Raw genomic sequence first — 8,766 nt, 5'->3', positions numbered from 1 at the left:
ACAGTCCAAAATCACATTACACAATTTCACAAACAGTATCACCCTCACTCATTCATCTTATACAACAAATATGTAAGCCTCCTAACTGAGGCTATTGTATAAACAGCGTTATGGTAATGTGGCTGTATTGTCTCCCATGAGTTTCACAAAATTGTACCAAACGGACCAGTTCGTAGCCGGATTCTTCAATCTTTTATACCTTCTCCAGAACATAAATGTTGTTTGGTTCTCCAGTTCTGTGAGATGGAAGAAACTCCTTTGTTCTCTCTATGAAAACTCACTCTCTCTATACTGTCTGGCCATGAGGCAGGATCTTCTCTAGGAATTTACTACCTCTTCTGACCACAGCAGCCTGGGTGTGAGAGGTAGGGGAATGATGCATAGAAAAGGGCTGGAGCAGAGGGAGGGGGGGAATAGTGCAGAGGGAGGGGGAAATAGTGCTGCTGTACCCAAAGAGGGCAACGTCATGACATAGCCTACACTCCTTTAGAGTCATTGGTTTATGTTACGTACACACAATTAGAAATGAATTTCTCATCCACTTTAATATAGGTAAAAGGGAAAATTAATATATACAATGTATACATTTGTATTAAAATATTGTACAGAAAAGCTAAGATCATTATGGTATTCAAAGGAATTATGCATGGAATTTGTTATGCACGAATGCATGGAATTGATTGTATATTTTCATTCTTTCATCTAACTCTCTCATGAGAGAACCCTGTCATAAGGCTATTGACTTGCTGTCAACTGCAAATCATCTTGCATCAAATAACTAGCCATTTCTCACCACTTGGGTAAGTGACAAATAAATTGGAAGTTATTTGATAAAGTTCTCACAAACATCACATCCCCTGGTTCACACAACATTTGGTTATGGGTTGCTGAGATTACCTAACTTGATATCTCTTAGGTAGGCCTCATGCACAGCTCTGACTTGTGCCTTCATCAGGATGTGCCTTCTCTCCAAAATCCTTCCTTTAGCTTCAGCTTCTCTGGCTCTGAGCTCATCACGTTGCTGGATTATCAGCGCGAATTGTCTTCGAAAGGTGTTTTTCAGTGCTTGCCGGGATTTTATCACCGCCGTAGGCGTATACTGATTGAGGTGAGAGGTTGGCCACAAGAAGAACAGAGAGTGTCACCATGGCATCTCATAGCACTGTTCTGAGATCCACGAGCAGTTCTTATCGGAATAGGCATTTGATACTGTCTAGCCTGTTCACGCAGTTCCTGGAAGAGATCAAAATAAAGCTAAAAGTTCTACATCTAATTTTAACACAAGTTTGGCCCTCGTTGTGTTTAAGGAATTGTCACCCCATTTGTCTTTAGCTTTCAGCATCTGCACAAAAATACAGCCCTACCTACACATCCTAATCAAGCCAGAAAAGTAAACCTACCTGTATTTGTCTGCTGGCTCGCATCAAGTTGTTTGAGATCTGACCAGATGGTAAATGGAATTGACCTGGTTGTAAAGCACTGACCTGTGCCCTCAACACAATGGCCTTTCTCTCAAACATCCTCACTTTGGCTTTGGCTTCTCTGTCTCTCCTCTGATACTCATCACGTTGCTGGATTGTTATCACTAACTGTCTTCGGAGTCTGTTTTTAAGTTCATCTCGTGAACTCATTTCGGCCATTAGGTGAATGATGGTGGCGATGGGAGATCCTTCACAAGAACAGAGAGCAATCGTGGGACTTCTCATAGCATTGTTGTTCTCAGATTCATGAAGATTTCTTCTTGGACTAGGCAGGTTAGGCATTTCCTAGAAAACATCCAAACAAAGACAAATTCAGATAAATCTAAACCAAATTCGAACACAAATAATTGTGGAGTGTTTAACACACTTTAATTTGGATTGAAAAGATAATAGGTGATAACTGTGTATCTGGTGCCAACACGTAGGCCTAGTAGTCTTTTGATTGTCCTTTCCAGCATGGTTTGAGCAACTATGGTAGAAGGATATCTAGGCCAGCCCTGTACTGCTTGGGTTAGCTTGGCCCTATAGCATGAATCTGTAGTGAAGTAATATTTGAAATACATTTATATTGTTATCCCCTCATGGGGCCTGTGATTACGCAATTATTATGAACAAAGAGAGGGAGAGAGTTCATGGGCTGAAAGGCCATGCCCCAAGAGTCCACGGGGAGTTTAGACAGTGTAGGTACAGTGCCTTGCGAAAGTATTTGGCCCCCTTGAACTTTGCGACCTTTTGCCACATTTCAGGCTTCAAACATAAAGATATAAATCTGTATTTTTTTGTGAAGAATCAACAACAAGTGGGACACAATCATGAAGTGGAACGACATTTATTGGATATTTCAAACTTTTTTAACAAATCAAAAACTGAAAAATTGGGCGTGCAAAATTATTCAGCCCCCTTAAGTTAATACTTTGTAGCGCCACCTTTTGCTGCGATTACAGCTGTAAGTCACTTGGGGTATGTCTCTATCAGTTTTGCACATCGAGAGACTGACATTTTTTCCCATTCCTCCTTGCAAAACAGCTCGAGCTCAGTGAGGTTGGATGGAGAGCATTTATGAACAGCAGTTTTCAGTTCTTTCCACAGATTCTAACACCTGGATATGTTTATTTTTGAACCATTCCATTGTAGATTTTGCTTTATGTTTTGGATCATTGTCTTGTTGGAAGACAAATCTCCGTCCCAGTCTCAGGTCTTTTGCAGACTCCATCAGGTTTTCTTCCAGAATGGTCCTGTATTTGGCTCCATCCATCTTCCCATCAATTTTAACCATCTTCCCTGTCCCTGCTGAAGAAAAGCAGGCCCAAACCATGATGCTGCCACCACCATGTTTGACAGTGGGGATGGTGTGGTCAGGGTGATGAGCTGTGTTGCTTTTACGCAAAACATGACGTTTTGCATTGTTGCCAAAAAGTTCTATTTTGGTTTCATCTGACCAGAGCACCTTCTTCCACATGTTTGGTGTGTCTCCCAGGTGGCTTGTGGCAAACTTTAAACAACACTTTTTATGGATATCTTTAAGAAATGGCTTTCTTCTTGCCACTCTTCCATAAAAGGCCAGATTTGTGCAATATACGACTGATTGTTGTCCTATGGACAGAGTCTCCCACCTCAGCTGTAGATCTCTGCAGTTCATCCAGAGTGATCATGGGCCTCTTGGCTGCATCTCTGATCAGTCTTCTCCTTGTATGAGCTGAAAGTTTAGAGGGACGGCCAGGTCTTGGTAGATTTGCAGTGGTCTGATACTCCTTCCATTTCAATATTATCGCTTGCACAGTGCTCCTTGGGATGTTTAAAGCTTGGGAAATCTTTTGAATCCAAATCCGGCTTTAAACTTCTTCACAACAGTATCTCGGACCTGCCTGGTGTGTTCCTTGTTCTTCATGATGCTCTCTGTGCTTTTAACGGACCTCTGAGACTATCACAGTGCAGGTGCATTTATACGGAGACTTGATTACACACAGGTGGATTGTATTTATCATCATTAGTCATTTAGGTCAACATTGGATCATTCAGAGATCCTCACTGAACTTCTGGAGAGAGTTTGCTGCACTGAAAGTAAAGGGGCTGAATAATTTTGCACGCCCAATTTTTCAGTTTTTGATTTGTTAAAAAAAGTTTGAAATATCCAATAAATGTCGTTCCACTTCATGATTGTGTCCCACTTGTTGTTGATTCTTCACAAAAAAATACAGTTTTATATCTTTATGTTTGAAGCCTGAAATGTCGCAAAGTTCAAGGGGGCCGAATACTTTCGCAAGGCACTGTATCTCACCACAGCAGGCCAGAAACAAAAGAGAATGACACAATGAGTCTAAGACCCTTTTATAAACATTTGATTTGTTTGGATTCAAAATCTGAGGTGATCAATAGAATAATGTAAAAGTTAACGTCCAATCACACCATCAGACCTATAGGCTTTTATCACAACTGCTTCACAGAGGTGTGACAGAATGGGGGTTGTGGATAGCGTTTGCATAGAGTGTTGATAAAAATTAGGTCGGGTGTTGGGCCTGCCTACAAATCAGGCAAAAATATGTTTCACAAGGCATGGTCACACCAGAGGGTATTAGCACACAAATCAGTAAAAATAAAGCCAAAATAGGCTTACCTGTAATTGTTGGACATCAAAATTGGTTGGGATGACACCAGGTTGCAAACTGTATGATGAGTTGTATTACTGCATAACCTTTTAGTCAGCGGCAGATATGCTTAAATAGAACAATTTGGTATGGCAACCTCCCCTCAGTAAAGGACTAATTCATGTAACGGTCAGCAGGATAATAGTAAAGAAATTTGGTACTTACAAGTGGAATGCTATGCCTCTGCCATTGTCGCTTGCTGCCAAATTCTCACTGGACAATGCAAAGTCCTCAGAAGTTGACATCCTCCTGGTTTGGTCTGTGTCGGTCACTGAAATGAATGTGAAGATTGCGGGTTTATATGGGGTTCTGGATCTAGCGTAGCGGGTGTCTTTCTATTGGTTGTTTCTGTCCTATTTGTCCTTCTATCTTGATGTGGCTGTCTAATGTAAACAGAGCCGACAATTGAAAGTTGTGACAACATGGTTCATTGCATGTCTGCTAAGGAGGGTGATACTTCAAGACAGAGCCAACTGGGAACATGTTATATTATAATAGAAATGGAAGCACACTATTGGTAGGTATTCTATGTTATTTGCTACAAGTTAGTTATTTGTGTGCCTAGTTAAATAAAGGTGAAATAAAAAATGGATAAACAAATATCGTTGTATGGAGTAGACCAAGGCGCAGCATGGTTAGAATACATTCTTCTTTACTAATGAAGAACACTTAAACAAAAAATATGACCGCTATATAAACACTGTGCTAACATGCAACATAACATAGACAATAACCCACAAAATACCCAAAGATGGCTGCCTAAATATGGTTCCCAATCAGAGACAACGATAAACACCTGCGTCTAATTGAGAACCAATCTATGCAACCATAGACCTACATAAACACCTAGATGAAAACAACCCCATACATCTACAAAACCCCTAGACAGTACAAACACCCTAGATGAGACAAAAACACACATATCACCCATGTCACACCCTGACCTAACCAAAATAATAAAGAAAACAAAGAATATTAAGGTCAGGGCGTGACAGAGTGTACCGACTTCCCAACCCACCCGAGTGAGTCATAGTATTGCTGTAGGCCTAGCACTAGTTATACTACTGCAATTATAAAGTCATATTGAATTGAATCCTCAACCCAACGCCACCAATAATAGGTTAGTTGTGTCAGGTACTTTAGGAAAACATTTTACATGACATTTTAGTCATTTAGCAGACGCTCTTATCGATAGTGACTTACAGAGAAGAGCTTGAACACCTATAGGGGTGAGAGGGCCAAGAGACCTGAGGTGGCAGAATGGAGTGCTCGGGTTGGGGTGTAGGGTTTGAGTATAGCTTGAAGGTAGGGAGGGGCAGTTCCTCTTGCTGTTCCGTAGGTAAGCACCATGGTCTTGTGGTGGATGCGAGCTTCAACTGGAAGCCAGTGGAGTGTGTGGAGGAGTGGGGTGACATGAGAACATGGGAAGGGGCCATTTCCTGTGTTAGGTAAGGTCGTACTCTACGGATGTTGTGACCATGAACCTATAGGAGCAGGCCAGTGCTTTGATGTTTGCAGAGAACAACAGGGTGTTGTCCAGGGTCACTCCAAGGTTATTTGCACTCTGGGATGGCGACACTGTGGATTTGTCAACTGTGATGGTCTTTGAGCGGGCAGGCCTTCCCCAGGAGGAAGAGCACTTCCGTCTTGTTTAGGTTGCGCTTGAGATGGTGGGCTGACACACACAAGTCGAGATATCTGCCAGGCACGCAGAGATGCGTGTCGCCACTTGGGTGTCAGAAGGGGGAAGGAAAAAATAAGCTGAGTGTCATCCGCGTAGAAATTATAGGAAAGACCATGTGTATGGATATGACAGAGTCAAGTGACTTGGTTTATAGAAAGAAGAGGAGAGCGCCTAGAACCGAGCCCTGGGGGACACCAGTAGTGAGAGTACATGGCGCAGACAGAGATCCTCTAGGAGCGGCATGCCAAGTAGGATGCAATCCAAGAGTGTGCAGAGCCTGAGATGCCCAGCCCTGGGAGGGTGTTATGGTTTTCTTCCGTCGAAGGAGAGTCGGACCAAAATGCAGCGTGGTTAAATCGAGACATCTTAAATGACGATGAAAACGAACAATACAAAACAACAAACGGAATGTGAAAACCTATACAGCCTGTCTGGTGACAACTAACAGAGACAGGAACAATCACCCACGAAACACTCAAAGAATATGGCTGCCTAAATATGGTTCCCAATCAGAGACAACGAGAATCACCTGCCTCTGATTGAGAACCGCCTCAGGCAACCATAGACTTTGCTAGAACACCCCACTAAGCCACAATCCCAAAACCTACGAAAAACCCCCATACATAAACACAACACAAAATAAACCCATGTCACACCCTGGCCTGACCAAATAAATAAAGAAATCACAAAATACTAAGACCAGGGCGTGACAGAAACCCCCCCCCCCCAAGGTGTGGACTCCCGGCCGCACACTATAACCCATAGGGGAGGGTCCGGGTGGGCGTCTGTCCACGGTGGCGGCTCCGGCTCGGGATGTGGACCCCACTCCAACCAAGTCTTAGTCCCCTTGTAACGTGTCCTTTGATTGGCGACCCTCGCCGCCGACCTTGGCCTAATAACCCTCACCAAGGACCCCACTGGACTGAGGTAGAAGCTCGGGACTGAGGGGAAGCTCGGGACTGAGGGGAAGCTCGGGACTGAGGGGAAGCTCGGGACTGAGGGGAAGCTCGGGACTGAGGGGTAGCTCGGCACTGAGAGGATGCCTAGTACCGAGAGGAAGCCCAGTACTGAGAGGAAGCCCAGTACTGAGAGGAAGCTCAGGCAGGTAGTAGGCTCTGGCAGATCCTGGCTAGCTGGTGGTTCTGGCAGATCCTGGCTGACTGGCGGATCTGGAAGATCATGGCTGACTGGCGGATCCTGGCTGACTGGTGGATCCTGAAAAAGAATGGCCCCCTTTCTCTTTTGCACACAACACTCTGAGAGCCCCCTCCATGCAGATTAGCAGCTCTGGCTGCGTTGAACAGGCAGGAGACTCCGGCAGCGCTGGAGAGAAGGAAGGCTCTGGCAGCGCTAAACAGGCGGGAGACTCCGGCAGCGCTGGAGAGGAAGGCTCTGGTAGCGCTAAACAGGCGGGGCGCACTGAAGGCCTGGTGCGTGGTGCTGGCACTGGTGGTACTGGACCGAGGACACGCACAGGAAGCCTGGTGCGGGGAGCTGCCACCGGAGAACTGGTGTGTGAAGGTGGCACAGGATGGACCGGACCGTGAAGGTGTACTGGAGAGCCTGAGAAAGGACTGGCACAGGACGTGCAAGGCTAGGTAGGTACACAGGAGGCCTAGTGTGTGAGGCTGGCACACTCTTCACCAGCCGACTAACACGCACCTCAGGACGAGTATGGAGCGCTGACCCAGGTGCCATCAAATCCCCGACAAGCTCCGTCGGGCGAATATCGTATCTAAAGCACCAACCTAGCAACTCTCTCATAACTCTCTCCTCCACTTTCCCCATTAACTCCTTCACAGTCTCTGCTTCACTCACCTCCAACACCGGCTCTGGTTCTGGTCTTCTCCTTGGCTCCTCACGATAAACAGGGGGAGTTGGCTCAGGTCTGAATCCTGACTCTGCCACACTCTCCCTGAGCCTCCCCCCCAAGAAATTTTTGGGGCTGACTCTCGGGCTTCCTTCTGCGCCGCCATTCTTTTCTCTTCAACTCCATTCTCCTATAGCCCTCCTCGCACTGCTCCAGCGAATCCCAGGCGGGCTCCGGCACTCTCTCTGGGTCGACCGCCCACCTGTCTATTTCCTCCCAAGTCGTATAATCCAACCTTGGTTGCTCCTGCTGCCGCTGCCTGTCACCACGCTGCTTGGTCCTGGTGTGGTGGGTGATTCTGTTACGGTTTTCTTCCGTCGAAGGAGAGTCGGACCAAAATGCAGCGTGGTTAAATCGAGACATCTTAAATGACGATGAAAACGAACAATACAAAACAACAAACGGAATGTGAAAACCTATACAGCCTGTCTGGTGACAACTAACACAGAGACAGGAACAATCACCCACGAAACACTCAAAGAATATGGCTGCCTAAATATGGTTCCCAATCAGAGACAACGAGAATCACCTGCCTCTGATTGAGAACCGCCTCAGGCAACCATAGACTTTGCTAGAACACCCCACTAAGCCACAATCCCAAAACCTACGAAAAACCCCCATACATAAACACAACACAAAATAAACCCATGTCACACCATGGCCTGACCAAATAAAGAAAGAAAACACAAAATACTAAGACCAGGGCGTGACAGAGGGTGAAGAGGAGGATCTGATGGTTCACAGTGTCGAAGTCAGCAAATAGATCTAGGAGGATGAGAACAGAGGAGAGAGAGTCAGCTTTGGCAATGGGGAGAGCCTCCGTGACACAGAGAAGAGCGGTCTCGGTTGAGTGACCCGTCTTGAAGCCTGACTGGTTTAGGGTCAAGAAGATTGCTCTGAGAGAGATAATGAGATAGTTGATCAGAGACAGCACTCTCAAGTGTTTTTGAAAGAAAAGAAAGATGGGATACAGGTCTATAGTTTTTGACATCAGATGAGTCGAGTGTTGGTTTCTTGAGAAGGGGAGCAACTCAGGCCATTTTGAAGTCAGAGGGGACGCAACCAGTGGTCAGGGATGAGTTGATG

The 8,766-nt window shown here is 45.4% G+C and overlaps 1 long non-coding RNA gene across 1 annotated transcript; it reads right to left on the bottom strand.

The window, feature by feature from the left end:
* Window positions 1-171: 171 nt before the first annotated feature.
* On the bottom strand, window positions 172-4,150 carry LOC112219791. The gene is made up of 3 exons (XR_002948789.2): window positions 4,096-4,150; window positions 1,401-1,766; window positions 172-1,233 (listed from the first exon to the last, which is right to left on the bottom strand). It is a non-coding gene; the product is annotated as an uncharacterized LOC112219791 (long non-coding RNA).
* Window positions 4,151-8,766: the final 4,616 nt, after the last annotated feature.

The sequence above is a fragment of the Oncorhynchus tshawytscha genome, linkage group LG20 (genome assembly GCF_018296145.1).
Source record: "Oncorhynchus tshawytscha isolate Ot180627B linkage group LG20, Otsh_v2.0, whole genome shotgun sequence".
In the NCBI taxonomy this organism is placed as follows: domain Eukaryota; kingdom Metazoa; phylum Chordata; class Actinopteri; order Salmoniformes; family Salmonidae; genus Oncorhynchus; species Oncorhynchus tshawytscha.
This window is presented reverse-complemented; position numbering and strand designations above follow the sequence as displayed.